Raw genomic sequence first — 15,610 nt, forward strand, 5'->3', positions numbered from 1 at the left:
GACATGAGGGAGGGTGAGAGTGGCTCCATGGTTGTAGGAAACTAGGGTAGGAGACAGAGAAGTCTCTGCAGAGAAACCATAGGAATAGCCATGCTGAGGGAGAGGTTTATGTGTTGCTATTATTTGAGTTATTATTAAAGCCAAACCCCAGGAAGCGGATTAATTTTGAACTGAAACCTGTGAGCCAGATTGCCTCCTCTGGTGAACTCCCTTACAGGGAGCTTTTTAAGTGGAAATATCCCCTTGCAGAAATTCCCTCACTGAACCTCGATGGGGTCTGTCCCCGAAAGTGATTGCTCCCAGGGGTTTCACAGAAGGCCAGGGTCATCTCTGCAGAGGCCTTGTACCCCTGCAGCAGTTTTGGCCCCAAGCAGTTCCTCACCTCCTTGGAAGGACAACTACAATGTACAGGGGCCCCGAAGAAGGGTGGTGCTCTGTAGAAAGGATAATGATACAGTCTGGGAAGAAACTTTGGTTATAAAATTTCTGGGGCATGGAATATTTCTGACTTTATAGCTGCATAGCACCAAGCACAATGGGGCCTTTATCATAAACAGGTCCTCTGGGCTCTGCCATCATTTAAAAAGTACTAAGAATAGCTGATCATCTCAGTAGCTAAAGCTCTTGTTGGGGCCCAGGTCACTTGCTATTCTAATTACTGCATCTTTTTCCTCTCTGCCTTCCTGTAGCCTGGATTGCCGCATTTCAGTCTAGTCAGAATGCCACTGCTTAGATCTTCTTTTCTACTCACCCGCATCACTTTTCTTTATCCTTCCAGTGGCTCCCCCTTTTCCACAACAAAGCACAAGCTTCTTTGTTGGTATCCTAAAGTCCTTTACCAGCTGTGCCCCTCCCATCTTGTCCACGTCTATGTCTTCTTGTGTTGCTTTTGACCATGCAATTGTCTCTTTCTCCCATAAACTATATGCCAGACATACCATCAATCGCCTTCTGATGGTATTGCAATACCGTGACCCTACTGCTTGTATGTTGTGTTCTGCTATACCTTTCCTTTGGTCTGTTCTTTGATATTTAAGCCCAGCTCCTTCAATCAGATCTGTGTGTGGTGACTCTTAGACCTGCACAGGTCCACTGCAGGATGGGGGTATTAGACTGTTAGCTCTAGGGACAGGAATGCGTTTTACCGTAAGAACGGTCATACTGGGTCAGACCAAAGGTCCATCTAGCCCAGTAGCCTGTCTTCCGACAGTGGTCAATGCCAGTTGCATCAGAGGGAATGGACAGAAGAGGTAATCATCAAGGGATTCATCATCCCCTGTCGCCCATTCCCAGCTTCTGGCAAACAGAGGCGAGAGACAACCTCCCTGCCCATCCTGGCTAATAGCCATTGATGGACCTATCCTCCATGAATGTATCTAGTTCTTTTTTTAACCCTGTTATAGCTTGGGCCTTTACAACATCCTCTGGCAAAGAGTTCCACGGGTTGGCTGTGCGCTGTGTGAAGAAATACTTCCTTTGCTACACTACAATGATGGGAGTGAAATAAGAACTTGAATCCAATTTAATACAATACTGTGTCTGGACAGAGCATAGCACAGTGGGACCCAGTCCTCTGAGGGCTGCTGCAATGAAAATAACAATTACTCCTACTAGGAAGGATGAAATTTTCAAAAGTGTCTAAGCGAGTTAGGAGCACAATCCCATTGAAAGCCAGTAGGACTTGCTTTCATAAGTCACTTAGAATCTATTCAAAATTCCACTCTTTGTGACTAGAGGAGAAAAAGAGAACCGACTGTACCCAATGCGCTATCAAATCCACAAAGTGAAAAAACATTTTTTTGGCTAACTTCTTTCAATTACAGCAGTCTTTGGTTTAACAGCAGGTACAAAGTGTTCAGACAGAAATGTTATTTTCAAGTGGATGGTGTCCCTTTAACAAGATAACTTGTTTCATTAGTCCTATCACCTCAGCAATAGGTGAAAACAAAGGTGTGAGGTGATCTACACATTTTGCTCTGTCCTGAGTTTATCGAGTCATGTGGATAAATGTGGACGCTCTGCGCTAAATCCATCCCTGGTGTAACTTCACTTGACCTTAAGAATCAGTGATTTCAGCTAATTAGCCTCTGTTTTATTTCTGACTTTCATGGCAGATATTTTTACTGACATAATTTGTAAAGAACTACTTCAAACTGCATAGGTTTGAATAAAGTTATTTCCAGTCTGTGCTTTGTGAAGTCCACTGTAATGTGATTTCTGCTCTTAATTAGCCCTTTTCGAGGAATAAATGTATCAGCATTCACCATTGTACTCATGTGAGGACTTCCAGTTTCTGGCAATAGGATACTGTGGACCAGAGAACAGTTCCACTTCCTTCTGTCTTCCGTTGATAGTTTTTCAGTCATGCTGTACGTGGATCTTTGCCTTCATGAGAAACTTCACCAACCTCTGCTCAAATTTCAAGTTCAGCTTCCACTATCAATATCTCTTCTTACTCAAAAAAATACTTTTATAAAAAAATCTATACCATATCAGTCTGTACTTTACTACTGCTGATCTTCAGATGGTGTGAAAAAATGGTAACTCTTGAAATATAATATGTCTACAAAAGGATGGGTTTTGGATTTAAAGACTGAAGCAGTCTCCACGTTAATTCAGAACCCAAGGAAGCCCAGATTTTGGACACCAAAACCACAAAGGCCTTCTGGAAGGTACAATAAATAAAAGTTTCTAAAAGTACAATTTTTCTCAGTAATGTAGGTCACTTATGCTGGATTTTTCAAAAGTGACTAGCAATTTTGAATGCCTTCATTTTTACATGCCCAACTTCTGAGACAACTTGAAAGGGATCTGATTTTTCAGAACATGCAGAACATCTGACTTCTGAAAAGTATCTCAAGTTGAGCACCTGAATTTGAGGCACCCAGAGTTGCTTCTCACTTTTGAAAATGCTGCCCTTATAATCTCTAGTATCCTAATGCTCTGGCATTGTCCGTGTGCCCTCACTTGGTGGCAGAATGCTAAATAATTGTGCATTCAGAATCCTCTCCGTGGCTGAAAGATTAATGATGAAAGCTATGAAGAGCAGCAGTTATGCACTGAAAAAAAGCGTTATTACTTAAAGAGTTAGAATAATATGTTAGCATTCTACAGGGATTTGATAAAATTCCCATACAGTATAGTATTTCTAGAAATGTTAGGCTGTGCTGTTAAATAGTCTCTTCAAGTTTGTGAGTAAGGAAATATGTATTACAGAATGACAGGTTTCAGAGTAACAGCCGTGTTAGTCTGTATTCGCAAAAAGAAAAGGAGTACTTGTGGCACCTTAGAGACTAACCAATTTATTTGAGCATAAGCTTTCGTGAGCTACAGCTCACTTTGAGCTGTAGCTCACGAAAGCTTATGCTCAAATAAATTGGTTAGTCTCTAAGGTTCCACAAGTACTCCTTTTCTTTTTATGTATTACAGAAGTGTTCTTCCTTAGATTCCCTCCTGCTCCCAACTGGGTGGGCTTGTATCCAAGGGTTTACTAGTAAAATCTGGTTGCAGGATTGGAGCATTGGTTAATCGAGTCCTGTTTCTAGGCTGTTGACAGATGTTGTGGTTATCTTGCTGATCCGTTGATACTCCATAGCATTAGCTGCTGTCCATTCCTGAAGCAGGTTTTGACTTCATCAGAAAATAAAGGCTGTCACAGAAAGTTATAAATCAGGCAGAACAGCTCAGGTTCTTATTTTCTTTTAAATATTAGGCACTCTTGCTAGAAAATATCCTTCAGCCCCTCTATTGAAATTTATTACCAGCACACTCTCAGAGCACTGGGGCTGGCTAAACCTTGACTGTGAACTGCATATTCAGTAGTGATTAGGCACTAGTGGTACTGGGCATGTGCTGAGTAAGCAGCTGTGAATGGGTCAGGACTTCCTGAGCGGGGAATCCTTGGGTGTAATTCTGTAGTCTGTGTTATGGAGGAGTTCAGACTAGATGACCATAATGATTCCTTCTGGCTTAGAATCTATGAAAGTGGGGGTGGGTCTAATCTCAACTTCCTCCTAAAACTGGCCAGCAGAATTCCTTGGCTTCTGGGGGCACTTCTGGGTTCCCTCTTCCTCCTGTCTTCCATGTGGGATTCCTTCCTCTGCAGGAATTGGAGATCTAGCTGAGTTTTTTGTTATGCTTCCTGCCAGTAATTTCCTTCTTACCCCCCAAAACATATCCATAGGTATATTATGAGAGTTCTGATCACGGATAAGAAGTTAAGAGCAAGAAAAAGATGAACAGCTTGAGGAGCAGACCGGAGGTTAGAAACTAGACTCTGCTCTACAGCCAAGACAGGAGAAATCTTACAAAGGCCTTTCCACTGTCAAAATCGCTATTCGATATAGAGCTAACTGTGGGCCAGCTTATCCACCCTGGTCAGATAGGGTGCGGTGGTTTGAAGTGGTTTCCATCAGATGCAGGGTTTACAGTTTTGTTCAATGGCTTTTAGCAACCCCCATTATAAAAATTGCGCCAGTGCAACTCCTGATCGGTCTTATTCAGTATTGAACTAGGATAGGGCAGCTATTGAATGGAGTAAGTTATCACCGAAAGTTGTTTAATAACTACGCATTACTTCTTTTTTTGAGTAATTTGTGTTACTGGTGACACATATTGTTATTTACCTCTTACAAAAACTCTTGCAAGGAAAAAAGATAGAAGCATATATTAAGTATCACCATGCAGCTTGTCTGCAAATACCATATACTATGTTACATTTCATGTTCCATATGCTTTTGTCCGCAATATACTCAATGATTTATTTTTTAAAATCTCTGAGGTTGAGGCGGAAAATCTAGGTTATTTTCCCCTGTGACAGCTATCTTTTCCTTCATTGCCTCAATGTATCATGATGAAAAGAGTTGGAGCAATTCACCTAAGCCTTTGAAATGATTAAATATATACATACATTCAATTGCTCTGTTACTAGTCTGCTATGAACTTGCTGTGTCGGCATATGCTGTACTCTCTCCTCACCTTTTATTTTCATCATTTCCATCTGCACGTACTTCTAATACGTTTCAAATTTGTACCAGACCCAGAATTGGCAACTGGCATAAAACTTAAGAGAATTTAGAGCAGCTACTATTAATAAATAGGAAAATGTTCATAAAAATGGTGATTGGAATGTCACATGGACTTGTGTACTTTATTGCAATTTCAGGCAGGCATCCAGACTAGCAGTAACTCTTACTGCTGGCCTCAGCAAAACTTCTTCGTCCTTTCTGAGGTGATGCTAGGCACCTGATAAGTCAGCAATGGAGTATATTTTTCCATCTCAAAAATTTAAGTCAAATCAAGAATATAATTTCTTTTTCATGCTTAGTAATTTAAGTTCACCATTCTGTACACTTGCTGTAGATTTAAAACTTTAATATTTTCCAAGTGTAGAAGGCTTGATGTTGGACTTCATGCAGTGAGTTAATTTTCTTTAACTACAGGAGTCTAAGCAGAGTTGTTATCAGCTTTCTTAAGTGTATGAGCTTGAGAATGTACTGCTATAAGCAAGAAAAGGTGGTCAAGGAGAGCATGGGCTATTACTGCAGATCAATCTTGAAAACAAAACAATAAAAATGGTCAAATCCTTGGTAATACAGTATTTTACATCAGCTGAGACTCTGTCCCAAGAGTTTCCATTCCCAAATGGCCAAAGGAAGAAAATTAATTCTACCACCTTCCCAGTGGTGAACTCAGAGATTTACATTTCTTTTCATAAACATGAGAGGCTTCAAAGGTTAGAGTCACAGCAAATGCCTCCTGCTCAGAAGTGCAGATACTCAGCACTTTGAAAATCATAGCTCAGGTGACTCAGGTTTCACATTCTACAATTGAACTATCCAAAACTAGTGGACACTTGAAAATGAAGGTCTAATTTGGTTTGCCCAAGGTTACTTGGTAAGTCATTGGTAGAGCTAAGCACAGAATGCAAGTCCGTTGACTTTGTTTCGCGCTGAAACCACCGTTTGATCTTGTTTCCCTTAATATGTGGGATAGAATAAAGTCCTTAGCTTGTACCTGTGGTAGATGGCCATGAGACTGTAAGCTTTGTGTTGTTTTTAGTTCTGCGCAATTTCAGCAACTGGAAATGCTGAGATCAAAGAGGAGATTTTGTTTGTTTGAAGAATTGCAGATTTGTTTTGTTTTGTGGTTTTTTTTTTAAATGGCAGAATGATGAATCATTAAGAACTCCCTTTGTGGTGCTTTGAAAAGCTAAACCCTGCTGAGCTTTAGTTCAGAGTAACAGAACAATAGAGAATTACTTTGAAGTGCTAGGGAAAACCTAACACATGATTAGAGCAGAAGGGAAAAAAATAGGGGAGGGAGGCCATTACAATGCTTTTTACTACTGAGCTGGGATGCAAATCCCATTAGGGAACTTCTGTTGTCAAAAGTTTTGCTGTATGGAAGCCTTTGATAGCATCCTATTGTATATCCTGTTGCCATCACATTTTGCAGAGGATATTTAAAATGTGAAGCTTCAGAAAGTATTATCAAGAGGAAACTTCAGAGCACCCAGTACAAAGAAGGAAGGGATGAGCCGCTGAAAAAAGAATATAACCAGCAAGTGCTTTGGCTGCAGAGCTGTGGCATGGGAAGCCAAGGGCCAGGAGTAAGTTTACATAATTAGCACAGATGCGTGAGCTGAGAGAAAGGAGAAAGTTCTTCACTTAAAATATCCATTGGATTTTCACTGGCATTACACTTAGAACTGACCTGCCTGCTGTAGCCATAGCCATCTAGAGGGAAATTATGTTCATCAAGGCAAAACAACCTCAGAATAAAGGGAGGGAGAGGACCAGTGGGGTGAGGGACAAGCTTGAATTGATATAGGCCTGGCAGGGAGAACTCTGCTGCCAGACTGAAGAACAATTAGGGTGGGGAGTTATGGGGTTGTGGACAGTGAAGCAGAGGGAGACAGTCCACTGGCTGATGGCAGTGGGATTGCTCTTTTAAGGGATGCTCCTCATTCAATGACTAATGTCCATGAATTAGATCAGTAACAAACTACAAAGTGGAAATTTCCACGACATGCATCCGACTAAGTGAGTATTCACCCATGAAAGCTTATGCTCCAATACATCTGTTAGACAATAAGGTGCCACAGGACTCTTTGGCGCTTTTACAGATCCAGACTAACATGGCTACCCCTCTGGTACTAAACTACAAAGAAACAAATGAGCAGATAAAACCTATGATTTCAAGCAATAATGATGCAAAGGATCAGATGCTAGAATTAGACCTGGTTGAAAACAGGGGCATAATTTGTGAAAATCTTCACAAACATTGCATGCTATTTTTTCACTGAAATTCAAAATTTTGTCAAGTTTTTGTTGAACTTGTGAATCTTAAATTTTTGACTGACACATGTATGAATCATGACACAACCCCATGCTCTGGGTGTCCCTAACTTCTAACTGCCAGAGGTTGGGACTGGATAACAGAGGATGGATCACTCGATAATTGTCCAGTTCTGTTCATTCCCTCTGAAGCACCTGGCATTGGCCACTGTCAGAAGACAGGTTACTGGGGTAGGTGGACCATTGGTCTGACTCAGTGTGGCCGTTCTTATGTTCTTCTTAATGTTTATTGACAAAACGTTGTGAGGAGCCATCCTTTTAAAAAATAGCTTTGTCATGCAATTTTCATGCCCTTGTCCTTTACTTCTTTAAAATGCAGATGATCATCCTACATAGGGGGAATTCAGCGAGTGGAGGGAGAGGAGAGAATACAGTAAAGTAAAGATCAGGAGACCGGGGAAGAAAGAAGGAGGGAGAGTGGATGAGAGGAGCTTACTGGGGAGTGCATGAGTGTTCACATAAGGAGAGGTCACTTTATTGAAAAAGTTTGAAAAAGTTTTGAAAAAAGCATTGAAAAAGTTTGGGCTCTTGAGACCAGAGTGGCTGAACTGGAGGAGTAAAGGAAGACAGAGTAGTACATAGATGACACCTTTTGGGACAGAGTAGGGCAGTCCCATCCCCCGTCTCACAGCATCTTTGCTGTTGAGGAGGATGAAAGTCTTGGGGAAGGAGAACATCAAGCTGGAGCAGATGGAAAGGATCCCATAGTTGGGACCCTCCTTCCTGATGATGTCATAGTCAGAGGCAGTGAGTTATATCTCCACGCGGTGCCTTGGCACCAGCAATATTCAGAGCTCAGGTGCCCAGCTCCACCAATATTTGGGGCTCGGTGTGTCCCCCTCCCCCGGCCTCACCTGCCTCCCCATCCAGGGGAGAAGAGTGTCCCTGCCTCTTCCCTGCAGCTCTATGCTGCCTCTCTGCAGCAACTGCTTCCGCAGGGTCCTAGTGCCCCCCTCTCCATTACCAGGGCAGACTGACTCTGAGCCTGCCCTTCTACCTCAGACCCTTCCCTTTTCCGGCGGGACCCTCCACCAGCACAGGGGGCCCCCCTGCCCGCAGTCACCATGCTGGGCAAGGAGGCAGCCCCATCCCTCACCCCCATTGAGGCTACAGTCAGGGGCAACAGCAGGGGAGGAGGCGCACGCAGCACCCCCCGGCACCACCACGGGGGAAGCGAGGGAGATTCCTGGACCTGAGAGAGGCCCTAGGAGCACATGCAGTGACAGTGGTGGGGGTGAGTGTGCTGCTGGGGGGCCAGAAAAGGGGGGCTCCTCCCCCAGAGCTCGCTGCTGTCAGCAGGGAAAGGGCTGGGGGGAGTCCTCCTCTCTGGGCCCTGTCCCGGAGCAGCCTTCCTGCACCCCAAACTCATCCCCAGCCCTACCCCACCCCAGAGCCCACACCCCCAGCCAGAGCTTTCACCCCCCACACCCTCAACCCCCTGCCTTAGCCCTGAGCTCCTCCAGCACCCCAAACACCTTATCCCCAGTCCCCGCTAGAGCCCTCAACCCCCTACACTCCAACCCCCTGCCTTAGCCCTGAGCCTCTCCAACACCACAAACCCCTCATCTCCAGTCCCAGCCAGAGCCCTCATCCCCCACACCCTAACCCTCTGCCCGAGTCCTGCACCTCTCCAGCACCCCAAACACCTTATCCCCAGTCCCAGTCAGAGCCCTCATCCCCCTGCACTCCAACCCTGAGCCTCTCTAGCACCCCAAACCTCCTAGCCCCAGACAGAGCCCTCAACCCCACACTCCTACTCTCACCCTGAGCCCCTCCCACACCCCAAACCCCCATTCCCAGCCCCAGACAAAGCCCTCACCCCCTATACCCCTACTCTCGCCCTGAGCCCCTCCCGCACCCAAACCCCTCATCTGCAGCCACACCCCACAGCCCTCACCCCTGCACCCCCTCCCTCTGCACCCCCTCCCATCCCCAAACTCCCTCCCAGAGCCTGCACCCTGTACCCCAGTCCCCTGCTCCAGCCTAGGGCCTGCACCCCAGACCTCCTCCTCCACCCAAACTCCGTCCCAGAGCCTTGGGCAGGTGGGAGGCGGAGTTTGGGCAAGGGTGGGTTCTGGGCACCACCAAAAATTATGCAAATCTGCCGCCCCTGGTCATAGTGTCCTCTCATATTGAGGATACCCCTCCTGGGGAGGGAACCCAAGTTATTAGGAAGAGACAGGTAATAGTAATGGTGGATTTGATTATTAGAAATATAGATAGCTGGGTTTGTGATGACCAGGAGAACTGCCTGGTGAAATGCCTACTGGATGTGAAGTATGTGGACCTCTCAAGACATCTAGACAGATTTATGTGCAGTACTGGGGTGGAGCTGGAGTTTGTGGTACATGTAGGTACCAGTGACATAGGGAAAGGTAGGAGAGAGGTCCTTGAGGCCAAATTTAGGCTGGAAGGTTGGAGATTTAAATTCCAGGACGTCCATGGCAGAATTCTCTGAAATGCTTTCAGTTTCACATACTGGACTAGTTAGATAGGCAGATCTTCAGGGTGTCAGTGCATGGATGAGACGATGTTGGGAGCAGGGATTTATTAGGAACAGGGTTATCTTTTGGGAAAGGAGGAGCCTATCAAGGAAGGATGGGCTCTACCTAAACCAAAATGAAACCAGATAGCTGGTATGTAAAAGTAAAAAAGTTGTAGAGGAGTTTTTAAACTAAGGGCTGGGGGAAGCCAACAGGTGTGGAGTAGCATATGGTTCAGACAGACATTTATTAAAAGGGATACTCTATGTCATCATAAAGAGGAGAGGATAGAAGTTGATGAACTTCACGAGGAGGGTGGTGAAGCACTGGAATGGGTTACTTAGGGAGGTGGTGGAATCTCCATCCTTTGAGGTTTTTAAGGCCCGGCTTGACAAAGCCCTGGCTGGGATGATTTAGTTGGTGTTGGTCCTGCTTTGAGCAGGGGATTGGACTAGATGACCTCCGGAGGGCTCTTCCAACGCTAATGTTCTATGATTCTATGAAATACAGGTAGGAACTGAAGAGAAACAGTCAGACAAAAGAGAGTCCCATTCAGTTACATCATCTGAAGGCAGAGAACTAAACACTGACATATTTGAAAAGTGCTTGTATACAAATGCAAGAAGTCTAAATACTAACATGAGTGAAATTAAGTGCCTGGTCTTAAATGAGGATATTGATATAATAGGCATCACAGAAATGTGGAGGAACAATGATACTCAATGGGACACAGTAATACCAGGGTACTGGTGTAGGAATGGCACTATATGTGACAGAAAGCATATTCAAATATAGTAAAGATCTTATGTGAATCCAGTTGTGCAACAGAATCTCTATGGATAGAAATTCCATACTTGAATAGTAAGAGTATAGCAGTAGGAATATACTATCAACCACCTGACCAGGATGGAGAATGTGATTGTGAAATGCTGAAGGAGATTAGAGAGGCTGCAAAAACAGAAAACTCAGTAATAATGGGGGATTTCAGCTATCCCTATAGTGACTGGGACCATGTCATCTTAGGACTGGATGCCAAAATAAAATTTCTAGACACCATTAATGGCTGCTTCTTGAAACAGCTAGTCCTGGAACCCACACTGTGAGAGGCAATTCTTGATTTAGGATAAGTGGCATACCGCATCTGGATCAAGAAGTGAATATAGCTGAACTTCTCTGTATAAGCAACCATAATGTTATTATATTTAATCTCTTTGTGGGGGAGGGAGGGAGGGAGGGAGGGAAGGGAAATACCAAAGTATTTAACTTCAAGAAGGGGAACTACACAAAAATGAGGAGGCTAGTTAAACGGCAATTAAAAGGAACAGTTACAAGAGTTAAATGCCTGCAAGCTGCCTGGAAACCTTTTAAAAACACTATAATACTGGCTCAAACTATATGTATACCCCACATTAAAAAAAATCAAAACAACCAGAGGACGAAAAACCCCAACATGGCTAAACAACAAAAGTAAAAGAGGCAGTTAGAAACAAAATGGCATCTTTTAAAAATTGGAAGTCAAATCCTACTGAGGAAAATAGAAAGGAATGTAAACGGCAAATGAAGTATAAAAGTATAATGAGGTAGGACAGAAAAGAATTTGAAGAGCAACTAGCAAAAGACACAGAGACTAACAGCAAAAATGTTTTTAAGTACATCCGAAGCAGGAAGCCTGCCAAACAATCAGTGGGACCATTGGATGATCGAGGTGCTAAAGAAGCATTCAGGGAAGACAAGGCAGTTGCAGAGAAGTTTAAATGCATTCTTTGCATAGGTCTTCACTGCAGAGGATGTGAGGGAGATTCCCGCACCTGGACCATTCTTCTAAGGTGACAAATCTGAGAAACTGTCCCAGATTAAGGTGTCAGTAGAGGAGGCTTTGGAACAAATTGATAAATTAGAGTAATAAGTCACCAGGAACAGATGTTATTCACCTGAGAGTTCTGAACAAAGTCAGATATGAAATTGCAGATCTACTAACTGTGATTGTAACCTGTCACTTAAAGCTGCCTTTGTTTCAGATGACTGGAGGATAGATAATGAGGTGATGATTTTAAAAAAAGCTTCAGAGGTAATCCTAGCAATTACAGGCTGGTAAACTTAAATTCCATGCCAAGGAAATTGCTTGAAACTATAGAAAGAACAGAATTATCAGACATAGATGAACACGATATGTTGGGGAAGAGTCAACATCATGGCTTTTGTAAAGGGAAGTCATGCTTCATCAGTCTATTACAGTTCTTTGAGAATATCCACAAGCATGTGAACAAGGGTGACCCAGTGTATATGATGTACTTGGACTTCCAGAAAGTCCTCACCGAAGGCTTTTAAGCAAAGTAAGTAGTCATGGGATAAGAGGGAAGGTCCTCTCATGGATCAGTAACTGTTAAAAAGGCAGGAAATGAAGGGTAGGAATAAATGGTCAGTTTTTAGAGTGGAGAGTGGTAAATAGCAGGGTCCCACAAGGATCTGTTTATGATATTCATAAATGATCTGGTAAAGAGTGAGGTGGCAAAATTTGCAGACAATTGAAAATTAATCAAGACAGTTAAGTCCAAAGCAAAGTATCAAGAGTTATAAAGGGAAATCACAAAACTGGGTGACCTGGGTAAGAAAACGGCAGATAAAATTCAGTGTTGATAATGCATAGTGATGCACACTGGAAAATATAATCCCAACTATACAAACAAAATGATGGGTCTAAATTAGCTGTTACCACTCAAGAAAGAGATTGTGGATAGTTCTCTGAAAATATCTGCTCAATATGCAGTGGCAATCAAAAAAGCTAACGGTGTTAGGAATTATTAGAAAGGGTTAGGTAATCAGACAGAAAATATCATAATGCCACCATATAACTCCATGGGTGCGCACACACCTTGAATACTGAGTGCAGTTCTGGTTGCCCCATCTCAGAAAAGATGTATTAGAATTGGAGAAAATAAAACGGAATAAAAACCACACACACACACCGTAAGGGCCATATTAACTGCTTATGTAAATAGATGGAGATCTGTTGACTTCAGTGGTGTTTCATAGATTTACACAGCACAGAATTTGGCCCATAAAGAATAACATGTTTTTTTCAAACAGGTATGTTTATAAAAATAGGACCACCACAATCCCAAATCAGCCAGAATTATAGTATCATAGACTTAATATACTGTAGATGGAAGACCCTACACAGCAGGCTGACTTCAGAGATGGAGAGAGAGGGAAAGGGAAAGTGGCTCTTACTGAGGGGAGAGAAGCTTTTTTTCACACCCTACTCACTTTGCAGTAGTTATGGGTAAGGTTAAGATTTTGTCACTCCTATTTTTAGTAAAAGTCAAGGACAGGTCATGGGCAATAAAAAAAAAAATTCACGGAAGCCCGTGACCTATCTGTGACTTTTACTAAAAATATGCACCACAAAATGGGGAGCTGCAGGTTCCCCGCACCACCCAGGGGTACCTGGTTTGGAGCTGCAGGGTCCCCACATCACCGGTGGCTCTAAGCTTGGGACACCCCCACCACTTGTGGTGGCTCTGGCTCGGAGCTCTGGGGCATCCCTGCTGGCTGCAGCACTCTGTGCTCCCGTGAATCCCTGCCAGCTGCAGAGGCTCCATGCTCTGGGGCACCCCTGCTGGCCGCAGGTCCGGGAGCTGTGCGGCACCCACACCGGCCGCAGCAGCTGGGAGCTTGGGCCCACAGTTCCGAGCCGCAGGGGTGGCAGGGACCCTACAGCTCCTAGCCGCTGGGGGCTCAAGTCATGGAGGTCTCTGGAAGTCATGGATTCCAGGACTTCCATGAGCTCCCTGAAAAAGTCGTAGCCCTAGTTATCGGTATGACCCTGCTTCCATCCAAGACAATAGCAAAAACGTCCACTGATTATAGTGGGAGTCGGATCACTCCATGGGTTTCTTGCAGCATTTTTTATTTTAAACCCCTGTTGTCAGGAGTTGATGATTTAGAGCGTGATCAACAGCCTCCTGAAGTCAATGAGAATAGTTTTATTCAAGCTAATGGACTTTGGATCAGGCCCTTAGTGGGAAGCTTGGCATACAAGGGGCTTGCTCATGCTTCTGTTGAAGTCAGGTTTTGGGGTGGGAGCAAGATCAAGGCCAGGGTGTCCAGGAGATGGTGATGATTTGTAATCTGTATTTCTGTATTACTGTATCACCTAGGAACCCTAGTCATGCACTCCATTGTGTTAGGTGTTGTATAAACACAGGACAAAAAGACAGTCCCTGCCCCCTGGAGCTTACAGTCTAAGACAGCGGTTTCCAACCTTTTTTTCATTTGTGGAACACTAAAAAAAATTCAAATGGGGGTTTGGACCCCTTTGGAAATCTTAGACATAGTCTGCGGACCCCCAGGTGTCTGGGGACTACAGGTTGAAAACCACTATTCTATGGTAATTACAGCCTTTTGTGGACCCCGGCTTAGATGTTTTCTGCAGACCCCCAGGGGTCCAGTCACCACAGGTTGAAAATCCACTGGTCTAAGACAAGGGACAACAGATGGATACAGGCAGATGGGAGACTACGAGTGAACAATGAGACAGTATTGGCCAGCTTGAGAGGCAGTGGTGTCAGGACACCACCATCCTGACGGATATCAAGTTTTTTGTAGCCATTAGAGCAAAAGAGAGTTTTGAAGAGGGATTTGAAGATGGATAATGAGGTAGCTTTGCAGATGTTTACAAGAAGCATGGGGCAAAGGTGTGAGGCAGCATGGGAAAAAGCATGAATGTGTTTGTTTGAAAATTTAACAAGTTGGCAATAGGAGAGTGGCATAATGGAATCTGAGGTGAGCATTGACAGCTCAGTAGTGAATGAGAGAGATGGATAATGTGTATTTTTCACCAAACAGGAAAAATAAATGATCAGTTTGGGGCTATATTATCACTGGTACACTCAAACAATTGAAACTTTTAAAAAATTTCAACTTTGTGAAACTTGACAGAGAAGCTGCTGCAGAAGCTGACTGGGAGATACATGTTATGATCCACAAAAGTCAAGGCAAAGGCTGACAGCTGGCCCTTTACACTCTCGCAAGAGGAGTGACTGCATGAATGAACAAAATATTGGCTTCATCTTTGAACCTATCTTTATCCCTTCACTACTTTAGGGTCAGATACACTGAGCACTCTGGGTTAGTCCTTAACTCACATTAGCCCTCAATGTTAGCGGGGCATTGCATTTGTGTGGAATGATAAGCTATGAATGAAGTGTTTCCACTCTGGACAAGGCAGAGGAACCTGGAAGATTACATCTTGGCGTGTCCAGAGACAGAGTGAATTTGACTTTCCTCCTGATCTTGGAAGGAAGCCCAAATATTTTGAAGTTAGGGAATTTGATAAGCTCAGAATTCACCTGGACTTGACAATTTTGGCTGCATGAGCAGCTTCAGAAATAAAATACATTTGTAAGTCTAGAAGATGCTTTGAACGTGATTTAAAATTATCTGGAGTCTGTGCCAAATCTGTACTTACATAATTAACTTGGGTCTTTACTAAGGATTTTAATTAAGTTATTTTAATCCATTAAAAATGTTTTAAAGTAAAGTTAAAGAAAACATCAGGGGCCAAATTCAATATTGGGTTAAGCAGGTATAAGTGTACTGAAGTCAATTGAGTTGTATGTGCTTACACCAACACTCAAGTATGGGGTAGGGGGGCACTCACTATAAGAAAGTGGGAACTTTGCCCAAGAGTTTCGAAAAGGGCAAGTGACTTAGAGTACCCAAATTGACATCTTAAAAGGGTTCAATTTTCAAAAAGTGTTACCTGCG

At 43.6% G+C, this 15,610-nt stretch overlaps 1 protein-coding gene across 8 annotated transcripts in view; it reads left to right on the forward strand.

Annotated features, from left to right (window-relative positions):
* TPK1 (thiamin pyrophosphokinase 1) overlaps nt 1-15,610 on the forward strand; it is a 481,390-nt gene that overhangs the window by 90,544 nt on the left and 375,236 nt on the right. The gene's annotated exons all lie outside the window — the stretch shown is intronic.

The sequence above is a fragment of the Lepidochelys kempii genome, chromosome 2 (assembly GCF_965140285.1).
Source record: "Lepidochelys kempii isolate rLepKem1 chromosome 2, rLepKem1.hap1, whole genome shotgun sequence".
In the NCBI taxonomy this organism is placed as follows: domain Eukaryota; kingdom Metazoa; phylum Chordata; order Testudines; family Cheloniidae; genus Lepidochelys; species Lepidochelys kempii.